Genomic DNA, 20,563 nt, shown 5'->3' on the forward strand with positions numbered 1-20,563 from the left:
CGACAGATGCATTTCAAACAAAGTGCATTCATAAGTCTGAAAAAAATCCTTTAGCTTTTACCTTTTCTGTTTTAATATACTCTGGAGTATCTTAATAAACTTTTTCTCTTGTATAAAAAATATTGTGCCAGCATACTGGAAGAATTTTAAAGTTCATATTTTACAAATTAATATAATGCAGAAGTTGTGGCATTTCCTCCATCCTTAAAGATAATCAAAATCCAACTGTTCCAGACCCTGAGCAACATGATTTAGCTTTGAAGTCAGCTCTCTCTGTGCTGAGTTGAACTGGACAATCTATAGAAGCTTCTTCCTATTTTAACTGTTCCATGACTCAAATCCCTTTGAAAAGCAGCTGAAAAGAAACTGCAGCACATAAATGCAAAGCATTCCAAACAATCGCTTAACAAAACCTGCTCCTTTTACCCATGTGGAGTAGTGAGCAAGAAGGTATTTCAGCACCTCCTCACTTCATAAAATCATAGAACCATAGAATCTTTCAGGCTGGAAAAGACCCTTGGGATCATCGAGTCCAACCATCATCCCAACTCTACAAAGTTCTCCCCTAAACCATATCCCCCAACATCACATTTAAACAACTCTTAAACACACCCAGGGATGGTGACTCTCAACCTGAGCAGTCTATTCCAGTGTCTGACCACTCCTGTGAATTTTTTTTTCCCTAATGTCCAGTCTAAACCTACCCTGTTTGCTTGAATCCATTCCCTCTTGTTCTATTGCTAATTACCTGTGAAAAGAGACCAGCACCAACCTCTGTACAATGTCCTTTCAGATAGTTATAGAGAGAGATAAAGCATCCCCTCAGCCTCCTCTTCCTCAAACTAAACAGTCTCAGCTCCCTCAATCATTCTTCATAAGATCTATTCTCCAAGCCCTTCACCACCTTTGTTGCCCTCCTCTGCACTCGCTCCAGCACCTTGATATCCCTCTTTATTGAGGTGCCCAAAACTGGGCACAGTACTCAAGGTGTGGCCTCACCAGTGCTGAGTACTGGGGGACAATCACCTCCCTACTTCTGCTGGCCACACTATTTCTAGTACAAGCCAGGATGCCATTGGCTTTCTTAGCCACCCAGGCACACTGCTGGCTCAAATTCAGCCACTTGTCAATTAGAAACCCTCCCAGGTTCTTTTCTGCCTGGCAAATTTCCAGCCACACTTCCCCAGGCCTGTAGCATCACATGGGGTTGTTGTGGCCCAAGTGCAGGATGTGGCACTTGGCCCTGTTGGAGCCCATACTGCTGATGCTGGCCCATCCATACAGCTTATCCAGTAGAACCTCTCTATCCTCACACAGATCAACACTCCTGCCTAACTTGGTGTCATCTGCAAACTTACTGAAAATACTCTATGTCCTTACCAAGATCATCAAAAAGATATTAAAGAGAAATGGTCCCAACACTGAGCCCTGAGGAACCGTAAAAGCTGTTAGAACAGCAATATTTGTTCTCTGAGATGGAGAAAATTACTAAGAGTGGCCTCAAGTTGTGTTGCTGCTCCTCCTCTTGGTTTCTAGTCCTGCTTTTTGAAGGCAAAAGCTGTCAAGAAACATCCAGGGAAAAGCTGACAGTGAAGCTTATAGTCAAGAGTGATTTAGCAGGTAGTAGTGTTTCCTGGCTCCCTCGTCTTCCTCCATCTGGTGAGGCTGTCTTTCAGGATTACAGGAAGACAGTCAAACCAAGCATCAACAAAGCAGAGTGAAAGCCACAGTCACCAAAAGTCAATCATGACTTAATCTCTCTCTTTTTAGGTCTAAATGTTAATTCTACTGGCATCAGAGTTTACCTGTCACTGTTCAAAACCACGTGACATGAAGTGCCCATCTAATCAATGCAGTACTCATAAGGAGAACATTTATCATTTACAATTTTTGCCTATTAACTTCTAGTAGCATACTATTCATATATAACCAACATAGCATAAACAAAGTCGTATATGTATGCATGTTTGTCTGATCCAGCACACCCCTTTTTTTTTTTTTTCCAGGAACCTTTAACACCTTTAATGATTGATTTGAAGAATGGGCTATGGCTAGGAGCCACTTCTAAACAGCAACCAGCCCTTTAAGAAGGGAAAACCAATTTCACTCACACTTACTGTGCAATGGCCAGACACTAGAAAAAGAATTTTAAGTTTAAAATTTAACTTTAAAAAAATAATTAAAAATCAGACCTTCTTCATCAGTGGTGCTTTTATTTTTTGCAATTAGTCAGCAAAATAAAACTAATGCTTCTTACTCTTTTTGACTTCCTAATCAAACTTTAATTTCCCAACACCACCAGAGTTTGCATGTGAACACAACAGGAAAATATTTTGATACCTAAAGCATCTTAAAGAAGATATTTTTCAGTTTGCTAACTCTTATTTTTTAAAATTATGAAACCTCTATGTTCTCATTGTTTTATTTTTAATAATAAGCAGAGCCTGTTACCAAGACCTAGAGTTCTTAACTGTGTCCTTTAAAATGTTTGTAATTCCTAAGTATGTTAAAACACAACGGAGTTTCACAGGTTTTAGCATACAAGGTCAAACCACCACATTTTTGAGTGCTGCATGCTGCCTCTGGCAGAAACCATTAAGTGGAATTTCAGAAAATAGAACACCCATAATGCATCTAACCAGTATTGTAGAGTTTTTCTGTGCACTTTAGAAAACCAATCCTGCCATCAACAAGTCTAAACTACTGTAGGTAAAGCAGTTAGACATCATTAGAAGTTCTCAGTCTTTAACTAAAGCACTCTTAATCAATAAAAATGTCAAAGCCAAATAGGTTTTGCTTCTTTCTTCTACTTGATCAGACCAACTCAGAAATTCCCCGTGCTGCAAATTACCACTTCTAATCCTTCCATACAGTAGTCCCTCTTCCTTTACAGGGAGGGTCAAGGTGAAATGCTTCTGATGTATAGCTGAAGCCTTGCAGTTCCCTATTTACCAAGCCCTCCAGACAAGAAAACTGGTGCATAAGAATCAAATACAAGCATCCCTAATGCCTTAATGACTGACATGTGGCAGAGACACAGACACATAGATGCAGCTTGACATTAATGGAGAGATTTGCCCGTGGTCATGCACATAGAGGGGGGCACAAAACAGACCCACCTGCCTCATGTTTTAACCTGGGTATGAAATCAAATGTCAGACAAGATTAATTAGATGCCCAGAGTTTTATTCTTTTCTGTTGATAGAAAAAGCACATTTCCATAATGCGAGGAAGCATTTATGTGGATAGCAAATCAGGTTGACATTGAGAGAAGGTTTACTTTATTGTGAATGCTAGCTGTGTGGTGCTTGTCAGTGCAATTACTTTCTACTCAAATGGTTTGCTTTTTAACATTTTATTATCTTAACAATAAAAACCCTGGAAGCAATAATTATATATTATGCTAATTCTTTAGCTTTTTTATTATGAATTTCTGCCAGGCCATTAAAACTTGCTGTTTTCCAGAAATAAACCAGATTTATTAATATTCAGCCAATTAAGGAAAAAAAAGGAAGGCAAAAACAATCTCTGTACTGGTAATTAGTTACTAACCAGTCAATTTGTACACTTATCAGCTTCCCCATAAGTTCTATTTTCATTTATTCAATGCCCAGCATTTCTAACATCATTCTGATTGAAAACAACTTCAAAACACTAAGTCCACTGCAGCATTTTTCATAAATAATGATTTAAGCAGTTTGAGAGGCAGCAGGGCTTTAGACCACTCTGAAAATGCACTATACTCAAGGACTGCATTTTAATTATGGAAACCTTTTAGAACATCCCTGTTTTATTAACAGTAAGTGAAAGACTATAAACAGAGCTTCAGTATGCACCACTTCTTCTCAATCCTGCCTAAAACCCTCAAGGGGAAACAGCTTCAATGTGCTTTCATTTCTCCCCCCAAGCATTCTCATCTCTGAATGCCTCTTCTCACCAGCTTTAAAATTCATTTAACATAACAACCACACAGTTATGCTTTTTTCTTCTTCTTTTTTTTTTTTTTTTCTCTCCTTTTTTTTTTTTTTTTTTTTTTTTTAAATATTCAAGTGTTCCTTCCTGTAGGAGTAAACACTATGGCCACAGCTCTCAAATTCCCACAGCATCAAGGCAATATCATATGCAAGTCCAAGCAGAAAAGCACTGCAACTAAACGTACCTTGAAAAGCTCTTAGTTGGCAATGCCTTTATAAAGCTTCATGTCCACATGCAAACTGTCCCTACATTTCACCCAGGGACACTGGTTGTAATCCCTGGAAAACTTCTAGAACAAATTCCCTAGCTCAAAGCTTAGTCTCCCCTGAGCCAGTACAGCACAAGCTTCTATGGCAAAGATGCAATGCTTCAAGGTTTGTCACAGCATTCCTCCCAGCTTCCATGAACAATACAAACTCCCATGCTGCCACACACAACAGCAGAGCCAGGTTTCTCCATCCTTCTCTGCTCCTCACATTCCCTTCCCCTGTACCTCCCACTGGGGAGCTTCTGCCTGTGGCAACTTAAAGTTTCCTATTAATATGTAACACATACCATAATTAGCACTGTAAAGCAGGTACTTATCTCACAACTGTCCTCCCATCCCCTCCCTCATACTCACAAAACTTAACTTACAAGAAAAAAGGGAAAAAATTATTAAAGCTCATATTCTGAAATTTTACCTCTATCCCAGTTCATTAAGCAGATCAAGCCATGACATGGAGCACAGATGTAAAATATACAGAGACCCTCATGAACACCAAACTCCCCAGCTACTCCATACCTGTAGCTTTCATGGTCTCCTGCTATTTACTGGAACCTGCTCCCCTCCCAGCCTCAAGTTGAAAAACAGCAGCAAAAACTTCAGTTTTTCACACCTTGTTATCAAATTATTATCAGATCAGGCATCACACCTGGAAGGCTTTGAAAAGCACCAAAGAGAATATAAAAATGCTGCTATTTGAAGACATTTGAGACCCTATTCCAGTCTCCATGTCCAGGAGTAGTGTAGCAATACATTAAAGTATTGTAGTTCTCCAAAAGCAATTAGCAGGCCACTTAATTATTTGCTTAAGTCAGTTGATGCAGCTGAAAAGGCAGATGTTACACACAGTGATTTCATCCCTAAAAAATGCAAAGCACGACTCAATGCTCTGTTTTCTGCTGTACTACCTCCAGTAAAAGACACTTGAACTCAGCAGTGATGTGAAGTAATACTGGCCCTTCTAACTTGCTCCTCCCATTTTCTATGGGAACCTGGCCTCTTGCAGGAAAAGAGCACAGAGAAAACAACCATAGGCATGCTACTGATGTTCACTTGACACTCCTCTTGAATTACAGGGAAAGAAAACCCAAACCAAAACCCAAACAAAACTCACAAATAAAGAAAACCAATCAAGGCCAGACTAAGAAAATTGCTGAGACTATTTTAACAAAAATCAAAGTAGAAAGACACACTTTATAATGTACATTCTTTACTGAGAGGGTGATCAAGCATTGGAATGGGCTGCCCAGTGAAGTGGTGGACTCTCCGTCCCTGGAGATATTTAAAAAGAGACTGGATGTGGCACTCAGTGCCATGGTCTGGGAACTGCAGCGGTAGTGGATCAAGGGTTGGACTTGATGATCTCTGAGGTCCCTTTCAACCCAGCCAATTCTATTATTCCAAGATTCTATGATTTTAAGCACAGAGTCTGGTCTATGTAGAGATACAGGAAGAGGTGGCAGGGATGTAGATACAGAGGGTCTTGGCAGCTAGACTGATCCTTCCTGCTCATAAACACCAAAGTCAACCAGAGACAGCACTTGCCCAGTCAACCTACAAACATCAACACAAGGCAACAGCAACATCACTACCTGTCCCTGGGTAACATCCACCAGTGCTTTACCTGACATAAAGCACGGCCAGGTGTGAATGGGGGTAAGGGTGTGAAATCTTTTATTAGAAGGGACTAAAGCTCTCAGGACGGATACAAGTAATTGACTTGCTTTTTTCAAAAACATACACACCATGTTGCTTTAGCCCTTCCCAAGACATGGGGTTAGGCCTGTAACACTAATTAGCTCAGCCTTTCCGATAAAAAATATGCCTCAATGACCTGCATTATTCCTTTCTAAACAAGTAACCTGATTTGGTAGAATCGTTAAATTCCCAGCCACACCTTTTACAAAGTGTGCAAAAAGCTCTTAAGTTCTATCATTCCTGGATGACCAAAGTATTTCATCTGCAAATCAAAGCAACTGCAAATCACATTTATTACCAAAAGGCAGGTAAGGTATATTGTGTGTTTCAGCATATTGTCCTCCCTTCAGCAGGAATTTAGAATGTTGTACTCCTACCCTTTTGTCTCGGGATACACTGCATTTGAATAAATAAATGCAAGATGTTTTTTCTAAAGCCTACAAAACCCCTCACAAAAACTAGACACCTACCAGAACACTTTAATAAGCATGATAATGAATCTGGGACCCACAGAGAAAGCCCTAAAAAACATAAGATTCTACAGACATATCTCAACACAATTAGCTCTTGGCAATGACTTTTGGCTGCTGTACTCACAGTAACATCACAATGTGTAGGTTGAGAGACACATGGATACACGTGGAACACAACATGCAGAAGACTGAATTTTCTCACTCAGGACACCGAATTTTTTATTAGTATGCTCTATGAAGTATATTACTAAATGTGATGCAGAAACAGAGAAAGCTCTGTAAAAACCTAAGATGATGTGACATAAGCTACACATATATCCTACTATTTTCATTTATAGTCCGTGCTTTTCAAATGGCAGTAATTCACAACAGTTAAATGAAAAGCCATTAAGTACATATGGGGTGCTGATAGCTTCAGGTATAAAATAAGCACAGTTCCTCCCAAAAGCTGAGAGTGCTATCGTATATAAAGTGTATAGAGTAAAACTTGATACAATTGCAACTCTCTCTCATGCATACATAGGAACACGTACAGAGTAGAGTGAATATTTACTCTTTAAAAAAAAATTAATTACCGTGAGTGCAATATTCCTGTACCAAAGGTGCAATAGATCACAGCCACCTTCCACATGAACATAAAAATTTATTACATGTGATGCCATAATCCATTAATACCCTCTTTGTTTGTATATCACTGATCTGCTGCTGGAGGCAATCAGCTCCATTTCCAACCTGGATGCATTAGCAGGCTGCAGAGTGCAAGTCAGAGTGGGGAGTACAAACCTCCTTTGGAAACAGTCTCAGTCAATCCAGCCAGATTTGCACAGAAAGAGATGAGGAGCACTCATGACACCTAGCAGCACAGCTGAGTGATGGGGAATGTATCTTCCATCTCTAGGTGGGTAGTGAACGTTTTTAGAAATAAAAATCTAAAATTATTTGCTGAAGTTAAGAATTTGTCCGCCTGAACTTCTTGTACAAATATACCTCTCCTAAACTTACTATCCTGTTATATAACTGGAGCCATTTTAAATCTTTTGCACAGTTTCAACAATTCCCATGTAGCCGAACCTCCATACAGTTTATGTACAAAAGATTAGAGTACTCCTTTTATATTGCAAATTGTAGCCTCAGCTCAACACAGAATCTTACTGCGTTCAGATGAGACCCCTACTTGGAAATCCTCAGCTATTCTCAAAGTCCCTGTGCTTTTCTCAAAGAAACTTAAGATTCTGTCAATACTGAGGCAGCACAAAAAATCATTTGCCATCTCAGAGCCAATGCAGCTCTGAAGACACCAGTAAAACTTGCTCCTGTCAGTAAAGAGAGGAGGCAGAACCCAACCACGACCCAGCTTCCCAAAGCTCTCTGATCTAATTCTACACAAAAGACTTAATAAGGTTTAGACTCACAATACAATTAGGAATTTAGCTCACAAGTTAGACTACCTATTAACACTCTAACAGAGACAACAACCATATGAGGATTAAGGAGGCATCTTCTGCTCTCAGTATGGATGTGAGACTTTGTATGCTTTAACAGAACAGTGGAGAACATATATTGCACTGTACCGAATGCCATGAGCATGGCCAGCATCCTGCTTGTATATTGAATTTTCATCAGTAGCAACCATGTTTATAATTTGCACAATAAGCAGAGTGGGAACTTTCAAACTCAGAGTACAATTTTAACTGATAGAAATACATACTGATAGCACAGAATACACTGTGTGTGCATTTAAACGCATTAGGAGTGCACAGAAAAACAAGGGCAAAAATTACCATGTTAGTATGGACAAAACACAGGTTAATCCAAGGTCTGGATGTTATACAACATTTAACTGCATGATCTGAATACAGGAGCAGGCATTTTCCAGATCTTTACATACAACATTTATTCTTTATCAATTAAGAAAGGAAGCAGATGTACGTAATGCAAGATTCTGCAACATCTTCTCCCCCTAAACAGTGCTCAAAAGATTTAGAAATAGCATACTACTTAATGGCCCTTTGTCCACACAGAAAAGAATTCCAGATGAATATTCAAAAGCAAGCTGAGTAGGCAAAAAACATTCTACTTATTACCAAGGAATTAAAATTTCAATTTCTGCATCTGAAAAGTGCTGTTCCAATTTCCAGAAAGCCAAACATGTAACTACATTTGTACAAAATGCTGGTATTGGTGTGTTCATGCTGACTTGTATTAACACCTGATTTACTTGCAATTATTACATCAACAGGAGCTTTCTGTAATTATTTTCATAGTATGCCTCAAAATGACTGCATTCATCTGTAGTTTTGAGCTTGTGTTTGTATCAATAGTGCCAGTATTACTAATTCTTTTTAGCCCAAAAAACCAAACAGCATCCACCAGTTTACTTTACACTCTAGTAAAAACTACTCACACAAAAACAATGTTATGAATAATGTCCATCTGGTCTGAAATCTAGATCTGGCCACACTATCTCATTCTCCACCAGCACTGCCTGCTGCTTCCATCAAGCGTTCAGTGAGATGACATTCAGTGCAAAGGAAGACTTAAACTTCTTTACTCATTTACAATACTTACTTTCCAACATGTGTTTTGCTGCCATGTATGTTAGCACATCCATGGGGCCACTTTGATCTCATTTATCTCAGGGGGAAAAAACCAACCAACCAACCAACCAAAAAAACTACACAAACCTGTTAAGAACAATACTTAGGCAGTCACGAATTGCATCCCCAGGCTTCTACCACAGGCCCCCCAGAGGCTCTAGGGCTTTCTCAAAATGTGCACATTGATCTCCAAACTGTATGAGCAATGGAGTGGTCTGTCAAAGGAGTGGACATCAAAGGAAATCCTAATCCAAGTTCCCATCTGCCAGTGTGGGCTCTCCTCTCAACTCAGTCACAAGCTGCCCAAAGGATGGAGGTGGCAAAAGAAAGCACAAATTATTTATGATTTGCGGAACAGGGTGATGAGGAGCAGACATGAGCAAAGAAAAAAGGTGGCAAGAACACAGGAGGTGGCAGGTAAGCAATATATTCTTAAAGGTGTCCTGGTGGTTTACAGCTTTGTTAAATATGTATGTAACTTGCTGCGGAATAGATGGTACTGAAGTGCAATTTTTAGATGGAACTGAGAGCAGGTAATAACCCTCCTTCTTCCTCTGCGCAAATTCCACAGTACACAGCTCTAGCAGATTACTATAATAGGCCAATTCTTTCTTTTATTGCTACACCACTGTGTAGAGTCAAAGCAGTGAAATCACGTGAATGGAGCTGCTGATTAATGTCACGTATTTGCTCAATGCCAGTTTCAAGCATGCAGATCTGATTTTTTTTGCTATTCTGCTCCTAAAGGTCCAGAAATACACATCATCTAATTCAGGCATACAAGAACAGAATTAACTTTTCACTGCTGCAAATCCAGTATGGCACTTTGCAGTTCATAAAAATTAACAGATGCAGTTCTGGAAAAGTGTGATTTTTCACTCAAAGAAAGCGAGTGGTTCCCAAACTGTGGTACTCAAAATTCCTGTGATCCACCAACTACAGACACTGATTTGAAGCAAATAAGCCCATCAGATACTACTTCACTGAGGTGGATTTACTGTGGACCAATTCAGAAAGCCATGAGCTCGTATTAATTTTGAAATTGACATCTTTACAAATAAAGACAGTTTTCACTACAAAGTCTTTTGAGTTCAGGCTACACATCAGAAACTGATGCAACTTTTGCAACTAATACAACAGAACTGAAAGCCAAGCAGTAACTTGCACAATAGAAGCTCCCATGTTGCAGCCTGAACTGCGACCCACCGCATGTCACCAAAGTCCTCAAAGCAGTTCCTGGCTGATGCCAGAAGGACTCCACAGCTGCTTCTATTTCCATTCATCACTGAGTCATAACTGGTATCTTCCAAAATAAGAATTTAGATTTCCACAGTCTGTGTCAGTTTCGCTATAGAAAGCAGGGAAGGAATTCTAAAAGCAGCAGACAATGCATGTACAATTTATGTTCCTTAATCTCCTTGAAGCAATCTGAGCCATTCAGCTAGGCAAAACCCAGACAGTCTTTGAACTTCTCAGTCTGACCATATGCAACACCTAAGCCTTCACACCCCTACTCCCAACTCAAAATTACTGTCTGCACTTCAAGACTCCAAGTCCACTATATTATAAAGTACAAGTGACTAAGGCTGAAGTGCACATTCAGTAATGGATGTGCCAGTCAATCAATGCACTATCACAGCAAAGTGTTGCAAACAGAAGAGCAGAAGAGTAGCTGAGGAATATTAATTCTTAGGGTGTTATTTCCACATCCTTTCCTTGAATGGATAACCTCATGCTAGATAGTGGGCTATAGCTTGAAGAACATCTTAAGGCTTTTTATGGTCACACCTTTTTGTGTTCATGTCAAGTTTTCTACATAACATTTAATTCCCCAGTACTCTGGGATGGATGGAAGTAACTTTTTCTGTTGACTTTCTGGTAAACAATTGTACATGTAAAGATGAAACTCTGAAGCATTTGTGAGGCTCCTTTAAAAACCCCAATCCAAATCTGCTGTTGCTGCATGGCTGCTACAGAAGCAGGTTTTTATTTGTCAAGAGCATGTTTCAGCCGGAGCCCTATGCAGTTTCAATGCATATTTTCTCTAAAGGGCACATGCTTGTTTCAAACATTCTTAAATAAATAAAACAGTCAACCCACACTGTTTTCCAAACCTCCAGATGAAAATGCTAGGCTAATTCATGTAAATCCCTTACCAGCCTAGATTTGTGTAGGCAATTCCAACAGTTCTTAAAGTAAAAATAAATAAAACACACCTCATGAACTTTGTATGTGGTCTTCAGAGCATGTGCTTTGCTGTCACTATAAACAGAAGGTAGTAATGCTGGGCAAGACACAGGCTTCCATTTTGCATTTTCAAAGTCTAAGATTTTCAACAAATATTCATTTCAATTGTGTTTTGCTTTTGTTGTTTTCCCATGAGACTCACAGGTCTAACCCCAAAAGGTTGCTTTCATATTTTCCAAGTTGCTTGCACAAGTTTTCTCCAGAGCTAGGACTGATGCAAGGTGGCATCTCTTAGACAAAGTAAAGAGGGCAGCAACTGCATGGTAACTTAAAATTATTAGTGGGACAGCAACTTATCTTACATAACTGAGAAATTCAGTAATAGCTGTCTCTGAAGAAGTTAAAAACAGCCTAAGTGACGTGTTACACAAAGTGGTTATACTGAAGTGTTGAATCCTGTGCTTTGCAAAATAATCTTCATCTACTCTGAACAATCCAGAATAGGTAACATTAAAGGAGAAAAAACTACCGCAATTCTCACTCATTAATATAAGAGCTACCCCACAGACTACTACTGTTTCTGTAAATATCCATATCTGTCTCTCTCCTATACGTATGACAGTATTTAAGGACATTGTGCAGTTTCTAGGAAAAACTGAAGTTACACAAACGGTGACAACTGCCTGCTCAGATTTTCTCTAAGTACCTCTGGGGGGTTCTGATCTGTCACCTCCTTTGTTTTTTATTATGTGGAAATTTAGCAAATTTCTCAAACACGAAGAAAAAAAAAGTCCTACTGGTCAAACCCAAACAAAAATAACACGGAGACCTGGCTATGAAGATCTTCATGAATGTTTTAGTCAAACACCAGAGCACAGATTTAAAATCCAGGTCTCCCACACCTGTGTAGGAGTTCTGATCACTAAGCAACTGACTGCTACAACAGGAGTTAAAATATATATCTGTCTTTTTCATGCTGTGCTCTAGTGGTATGATTCATGTTAGGTTCTGTCATCCCAGTGTGGAACCAGAAAAATCCCCAGGCTCAGAGAAAAATCTTTTCCTGGTTGAGATTATCTGACACATCTTAAAACAGTTAAGTAAAAGAAATCTTATGCTATCAAAATAGTCATCACTTACAAAAATTGTAGTCAAAAGAACACTGCTGATCCTGAATTATACTGTATAGCATCAAAGTAATTACAATAGATTATATATAGTCCTATACAGACAGGGAAACAGTGTCAAATCTTGAAACAAATTTCCTTGTAAGTTTCTACCAAGCCTCTGAGCGCACCCTGCACAGGCTGGGGACTTGTTAGGAAACTTCTAAACTGAACTTGTAGCCGAGTTTATTTACTAGAAGGGTGGAACAGGGAACAGGCAATAATGACTTTTTTTTTTTCTTTTCATATGAAGCAAATATACAAATCATGTAAGAAGAAAGAGCAGCTGTACCAGAAAAGCAAGGAGGAAAGAGTTATTCCTGACCTAGGGTATAACTGGAGTTCACTGAGGTGGAAAGTGACTTGCATGTTTGTTTTCAACTTCTGGCTGAACTGTTTGTTAAAACAGCATAAAGCCATGAATGTGAAAATAGCTGAAGGGATATGAACAGGAGTTTCTGTGCAGGTAGCGGACAATGTGAATCCCTTTAGGAAATCTCTGCTCAAAATATAACCTGGTAATATTATTTTTTCAAAACAGGAGATTCTTTCTCTAACCTTAGAAACTATGTAGACTTGGTAACCAGAACTTAAAGATGTGCAAGGAGATGATAATTTATCGGTCAGAAATTACTGTATACCCATAGCAGACTTACTCTCAAAATAAGGAATTGTTTGACCTTCAGGGAAGAAGAAAAAGAGAAAAAAAAAAAAAAATGCTGCAACCACCCATGCTGCAAGTACACCATGAAAAATGCAAAAGTCTGCTAAAAGGTAATAATGAATCTACTTTTTAGGACACAGACTTATAAAGTGATGCATACATTACAAGCATATATGCAAATATAGAGAAGCATGCCACAGATAGAATTTATATCCTCAGTCTAATTTATATTGACCAGAATAACAAATGTGAAAAGCTCCTCTATTCAAGTGAAAAAACCTGTAAAAACAACTTCATTTTGAAACCTCAAGACATTCACAGTCCACCATCCACCCACTTGAAAGTGCACAAGAACTCATGTAATATCTTCCTCAACCTTATGCTAAAACCTCATCAGCACAACTGAACAGTTCTTCCATCTAATCAGCCTGCCTTTATGCACTACAGAATTAAGAAAAAGGGATACAGACAAAAATATTTTATCTGGTATATTAGTTTCAAAAAAAAGTCTAAACAATATCTGACTTTAGATTTAAGGATAAATGAGGTAATAGGATTCAGGGGAATAAAGCACAATCATTCTGAAAACATCCCCAGTGTAACTGTCATAAACCACAAAAGAAACAAAACAACAACAAAAACCCCCAAAATATAAAACAAACAAACAAAATGCAAAAAAAAAAACCCCAAAATATAACAAAAATCCAAAGAAACAAAACTCCTACTTTTCTAATACAGGCATGTAATGCTGTATTAGATTCTCCAAGAAGATGAAAAGCTGAAGGAATGAAAGAGGTAATTATCTGTTAGTTTTTAAAGAGGAAACCTACATTTCTTGTGACTAATAAAATGGTGCTCTAAAATATATTTATATATATATATGTATATAATATATCTATAATATTTCTATTATTGATATAACAGAATAGAATTAAAAAAAAAAAATAAAAAAGGAGGGGGAAGCCAATCTACCCCTCAAAAAACCCTACTGTAACTTAAGGCTCTCTAAATCAGGGCAGAGTATCCATGAGGGGGGGGGGGAAAGGGGAAAACAAACACACTCATAAACAAAATGCTGGTTTTACAATATTCTACAGGGAAAAAAATAAAAGACTCATTAACATCATTACACTTAATCATATGTGTAACGATAATCAGCTATTGCTATGTAAAGCTGTCAGAAGTCACATCCAGGCTTTGAATATATTTTTAGATGAACGTATCTAAAACTAAGACGACAAAAATATGAAAATGTGAATCTTTATATATCCATTTCTTTTTTCCAGATATACTTTGGATACCTTTAGGACTTCAGCTTTTTTTCCAAACCTCCAGTAAGGTTCAGCTCTTACACTTTTTCAGAAAATGTTATACCTTCTTTCCATATTTCCACCCTAAACCCCCCAATTCTACCCTGTTTTCAGAACCCCTTCCTGCTAATCCTGCCGTTGTTTTGTGGGAATAAATTCGGTCATTACTTTGTTTCCTACCACTGCTCCTTGGGTGGCAAAGGGGCACTGTGGAGTCAGGGGGTGGTTCTGGCTGAGCCACTTCTTTCCTATTCCCTGCACCTATTTAGCCTGAGTATGTGTGTTAGAGGCATAAATACACCTTTACTTTTACTGTTACTAATCTCAGAAATTCAGGCACAAAAATGTCTTTCCTTCATTTCTAAACCATGCGTGGCAATTGATTTACCCTCTGTACCTCCTTATAACATTAATGGAAGTCAGATGGCTTAAAAAGCAGTGTAATACATTGTTCCAAAATCAGTACAGAATCTCACTGACAGCCACACCATTTCTGAAAATATTTATTTTGAATGGAGCCAAAAGCCTCTGAGTAGATTGCAAGAAGACACTTGGTCACACAACACTTAAGCTTTTTCTTAAGACAAGGATCAATCAAGATGGTTGATACAGCCTTATCAGATTCCTACAGAAATGGTCCCTTCTTTCATGCATTTTATTATGTTGTTTGTTACATTAGAGCATTCATTCCTCCTTCTGCTGAATACTAACACTGATACTGAAATCAGCATTTCTACAAGTAATTAGAAGTTCAGTTGTATTATGATCAAATTGGTGCAAAAAAGCCACCAACAGATTAAAATACTCTAGGTCACAAAAATCCATCATATATTTTCACATCTCCCCAGCTCCAAATACACCTATACTCTCATTAAGCCCAGTTTACAGCCCTTCCTCTTTCTATGCTTGGAGAAGTGGATTTAGAGATGCAGCTACACCTAGTGATCAGCAGCAGCTCACAGCAGGCAAAACTCATGAAAGCACTACAAAAATCAGAAAGAAGTATGTGAACATACTGGGGTAAATAAAGTGACATAGTAAAATGTATTGATAGACTTTTTTTTTTTTTTCCTAAGTATATGACCATATGCTCTAAATTGGGTTTAGTTTTTTTTTTAAATCCTTTTTAATACATTGATAATGTAACACATTAAAATCAGAAATACAGATCTGGAAGTTATCAGCAAAATCATCTGAAACAGAGAGGACTCTCAACTTTTCCTAATGAAACTGAGCAGATAATCCAGCTACACGCATACACAAACAATTCATTCCTGGAAAAATTTACACAAAAGTTGTTAACATGAGCTGAAGGTTCATAAATGCATGTCATTTTCTGGGGAAACAACTTTAAAACTTAGTGATGTAGCCAGTGATTGTGATGAGCCTTAAACACAAAAGAGTTCTCCCTCTCAAATACCATTTCCTTTAGCATCAAGTTGCAACATGTGAAATACAGGAGGAATTCACAGGTCCTGACCCCCCTCAATATCACTGGGCTTCGTTCTAGCAGGTCTACATCTATTGTCTTCCCCTAGGTGAATCAAACAATCAGAGCTGACCCAATTGTCTCAGCAGCAATGTGTAGAACTGACCTGACCACTGGCAACTGGGCTGTTTGACACATTCACTGACCACCTCCTTGTATGAGCAAGCTCACATGAAAAATAAATAATCTCCTCATTCCTTCAGGTTAGATTCAAATGACATTCAAGAGATAGAGTTCAGAAGCTTACTTGCTCTATCCTTACATGCTTCATTATTTGCCTGAGGATTTGGTCTCTCTAGCTGTCAATCCAGCAGTTTCTGTGAGCACTTAATAAATTATTTTTTCATAAATTCTATGCTGCTACATTGTTTCATGACAGTGTGGTTTGTTCTCTGGTGGATTCTGACAACTGCTAAATCATGAGATCAAATAAACATCACAGGATTTTTTCCCCCCCAGCGTTACTACATCCTTGTAATATTTTGTAGGATTTATTTTTTTAATTTCTGATGAAGTTTTGTTATTAGCTTTTAACATCACAAGACCATAGTTGCTAAATTATTTTTTTTAAAAGCCACATATCTACAATGCAGTTTCTTTTTTGACAAACTGCTACCACGTCTAAAGCCCTGAAGCACGCTCAAGTACATTCCAGTTTACAGAGGAACACAAACTTTATTTCATCTAACTGTGAAAAGTTAAAAAAAAAACAAAACACAAACAGGCAGATATATTTAGAAGCCAGTTCTTCAACATGTTTCCATGAGTTTGCTGGAGGATTTTACATATGAATACTCCTAGGTATGAAACACAAATCAACTCATTCACCTGACAGTGAGGGGTTTGACCATCTTCCCTCACAGCTCTCACTGTTTAGCAAGGCCAAGTCCACACTATGAGCTTTACCTGGAATTGTTCTGTTGATAAGTTGACAGATGTGTCAGCCACTAATAAAGCTGAATTTTCACTAGCATGTGTTACTTAGGAGTTACTTAGGAAGTGCAGGAATATGGACTTGATGGATGGGTGGAGAGGAAAGAAAGGAATAAGCAAAGCAAGCAATAGCAGAATTTTTTAAAATGAGATATAATCACACCTGGAACTCTTTGCTGGTAAAGATCAGCTATTAAAGACTTCCAAACAGAGATCCTGAATACACTGGGAAAACTCTTTAAACACAGTTTATTATACAGGATTTTTTTTTATTAGTTTCTATACATCGCTCCAATTGCCAAGAGCTTCATTTCAACTACGAAGGCTTAACCTATATTCCCTCTTTTCATCTTCCCTCTCTGCAGTCAACAAACATCATCAATGTAAGTTTCAACTTCAGCACGTTAAACTTCTTCCTTACATGTGTTTTTGGAAAACATGATTCTTGTTTTTAGAGTGCCTACACCCAAAAATGAAACATGAACATAACACTCATCTATTCAGAATGCAAGTTTCTGTATTTTTAAATCCATTAAATAGCTTCATGACTTCTTTTCTCTACGTAAATCCCTTAGCAGTCACTAGGAAAAGTAATTTTGCATTTTTGTTTAGCACTTTCCATCATTACTTCCCCTAGTCCCAGTGCCAAGTTCATTTTGAATGTCTTTCCTACTAGCACTTTCAGTCAGTCCGTCAGCCCATCTGTATCTCTATCTCACTGCAACAGGACTCATCAATTTTCAGAGAAAAAGTAAAACTTTTAAAAGCAATATGACAAAAAGAGTGTGTTAATCTACAACATCGTTGCTTTCCATAGCAAAGAAGCATATAGCAGCCCAATAATAAAACTCTTCTTCAGTCAGATTCAGGTTATAAGCAAGAAGCACCAATTCTAGAACTCAGGCTGCCTGCAAATGTACATCTATCAATACACGATGCCTTCATAATAACACGGTTCCTGAGTTCGTTTACCCATCTCTTTGCCTTCTATTTTAGTTCCCCATTTTGCTATGTGACAGAACTCATCTCATCCAGACCCTTTATTTTTACATAAGACACAATATTTAGGCTTACAATGTCCCTTCCAACTTTCCACATCTCTACATTTGACCTAAATCCCTTACAGGAGGGATTGCTTTCCCCAGCCTGAATAATCTACCAAGGAGATGAGGAAGGAACACGGTGCAGTGGGGTGGCGTTTCATGTGACAACTACACCACATCTCAAGAACTTTTGCAATATTTGCATTCAATATTCACATGGGACCCCTTAATAACATTTATGTTAAAATGATAAAGAAAACCAGCTAAATTAGATATGCTACAGTTTCTCAGAAAGCAACTATATATATATAAAAGCACCAAACCCAAAACTACCCTTGCAGGAAGACCCTTGCTACTTTTTAAAACTTAAGCAGCATTGGCCACTTAGGACAATGTTTTCAGTAACATCTCTGGGATTCAGATTCTTCAGACCATTTGCTTCTTTAACTCATGAATCCAGAATTTTAAATTCTTTAGTTAAGGACAGAGAAAATCTCATTGTTATTAACTGTTAAGCTGCTTTCAGAAGATTACTTAAAAGCTTCCAGACCTTAAAAAGCCACGATCTGATCTTTCAGTAAGATTATTTTCTAAATAAGAAACTCAAATAAAACAATAGCTGATGGTAATTGAGGACCAGTCACTGTAAAATAGATCAGTCATTTCAGAGAAGGATAAAAATAAAACTGGAACTATAAACGCCAAAGATTACTTATCGCACCCACTGCTATTCTTTGCTTAGAACATATGTAGAGTTGGTTTTCTTTCTTTTTTCTTTGTGTTTTTCAACTTTTTATAGGTTAGTCATGTAGCCATGTAACTCCTATCTGCAACAAGGAACAGCTTTTACAAGAGATAACTACCTAGCTCAAGGATGGATTTTTCTGTAATTTAGTTCCTATAACAGTGATGCATCAAGCTTTTAACAAAAGCAACACCAATTTTTTTTTCCCCTAAGCAAAAATTACTCTCATGCATGCACTTCAAATGGTTAACCACAAAAATGGAAATTTCATCAATTTTTTCTGAGTGCCAAGAATCAATACGAAAAAAACCCACAAACTTGTATGTGCCTCTTCCCAAATTACTTTAAATTCAATATTTAACATGTATGTACATACCTACACACAGAGAGAAAGCAGGCCAGATTCTCCATCCCATGACATTCTCTGCAATCTCACTGAAGCATGTAAATTACAGCCTTTGTTATTCAGTAATTGGGGAGGATTGGAATCACACCTTTTGAATAACTGCATGCAGAATTCAACTCCAAATTGTTTGTGGCTTTTATCACAGTTCTTTTCCACAGTGTGGGGCAATGGAAATGAACACAACAGACACAAAACTACCACTAATGTGGGATTGCTCTTCAGCAACATGAACAGCATATCATATGCACAATTCATGTGAATATCCAGGAGAAGAAGAGTTGCCCCAGCTTCATTTTAAACTAGTAAGACAGTTCGTATAGGTCAGCAATTGGTTATGGATTTATCTTTAAGAAGAGTTCACTGAAGCCTGGATACTAGACTTCCAGTATTAGTAAGTTACAGGGCTAATACACATGAGTTCAGTTCCCTAATTCACTGCAGAGCATAGGTTCATCCTATTGTGAGTGTTTGTAAAAGATTCCATCATTATTATATATCACCTCGGTAAAAAAACATTTCCCTGCTCGGGGATCTTGTGTCTCATCTGCAGTAAAAATGCTGGAGAGAAATTAGGGGAAATGCAAATATGAATGCAAAAGGTCCCTGGAACCTTACATAAAACCAGAATTGGTTAATTTTTAAAGAAGTTTATAAGAGACCACCAGTTCTTAGCCATAAAACTTTGTTTATCTACAGTGCCAGATAGAAGCAACATGTAATGTACAAAATACAAACTATTCTGCAGCCTGAGCAACAAGGAAAGTCAAAAGTATTGCTTCCCACCAGATCAAAGCACAGTTCGCAAGAACCGAGGACCAGATGTCTTCAATTTAACGTGCTTTTCAGATGCACTCACTTAATGTTAGGAACAAAACAACAAAAAAATCTTTGCAGTGAAGCACACAGGACTATTTCACAACGCAGATTTCCTCCTGAAATTACGGGTTTCTTCAACATATAAATAGGACAGAGGTGCAGGCAGAGGACGGGAGACCAAGAAGATGACTATATGCAGGTCTAGGACTCCAGGGAAGAGAAAACGCTGTTGACAGAGCACTGTGCCGGGGCTCTTCCCTGGATGCGACCCCTGACACCCCGCAAGCACCTTCTGCTCCCCGATATGACGGGTTTGGGGGCTGCAGAAAACGAGGGGCCAGGGCCCCCTCGCCCCTGCTGGTTTTTCACAGCAGCCCCTACGGGCACGCAAAAGCTGGGGACCTCCGAGGTCCGAGCGAGGAGGAGCCAGGCAAGCAAGGCAGCGGGGCACCCTCCCGAGGAGCACCGCAAGTTTTCCTTCCCCTTCGCCAGCTTCCTCGCCGGGGGCCCGGCGGCGGCTCCTCACCTCCTCCCTCGCCGGGGCAGCGAGAAACTTTCGGGAAGTCGACGCGGAGAAAAGCCGGACCCAGCCAGAGTCCCACCCGTCCCTCCGGCCCTGCCCTCCGGCAGCCAGAGCCCCGCCAACCCCTCTCCCTTCTCCTTAGAGCTTTTGGCCCGTCAGGAAGGAGCACAGGAGAGCAAACCTAACAGCATCCCCCCCACCGCCACCTCCTCCGGACACTTTTTCTCCCCCACGTACGCGGCGGCTGTGAACTGTCAGCCTCGCCAGGGTGAC

The 20,563-nt window shown here is 38.9% G+C and overlaps 1 protein-coding gene across 12 annotated transcripts in view; it reads right to left on the bottom strand.

Moving 5' to 3' along the window:
- PTPRM (protein tyrosine phosphatase receptor type M) overlaps window positions 1-20,563 on the bottom strand; it is a 470,301-nt gene that overhangs the window by 448,836 nt on the left and 902 nt on the right. The window lies entirely within an intron of this gene.

This window comes from Heliangelus exortis, chromosome 2 (assembly GCF_036169615.1).
Source record: "Heliangelus exortis chromosome 2, bHelExo1.hap1, whole genome shotgun sequence".
Taxonomy (NCBI): Eukaryota; Metazoa; Chordata; class Aves; order Apodiformes; family Trochilidae; genus Heliangelus; species Heliangelus exortis.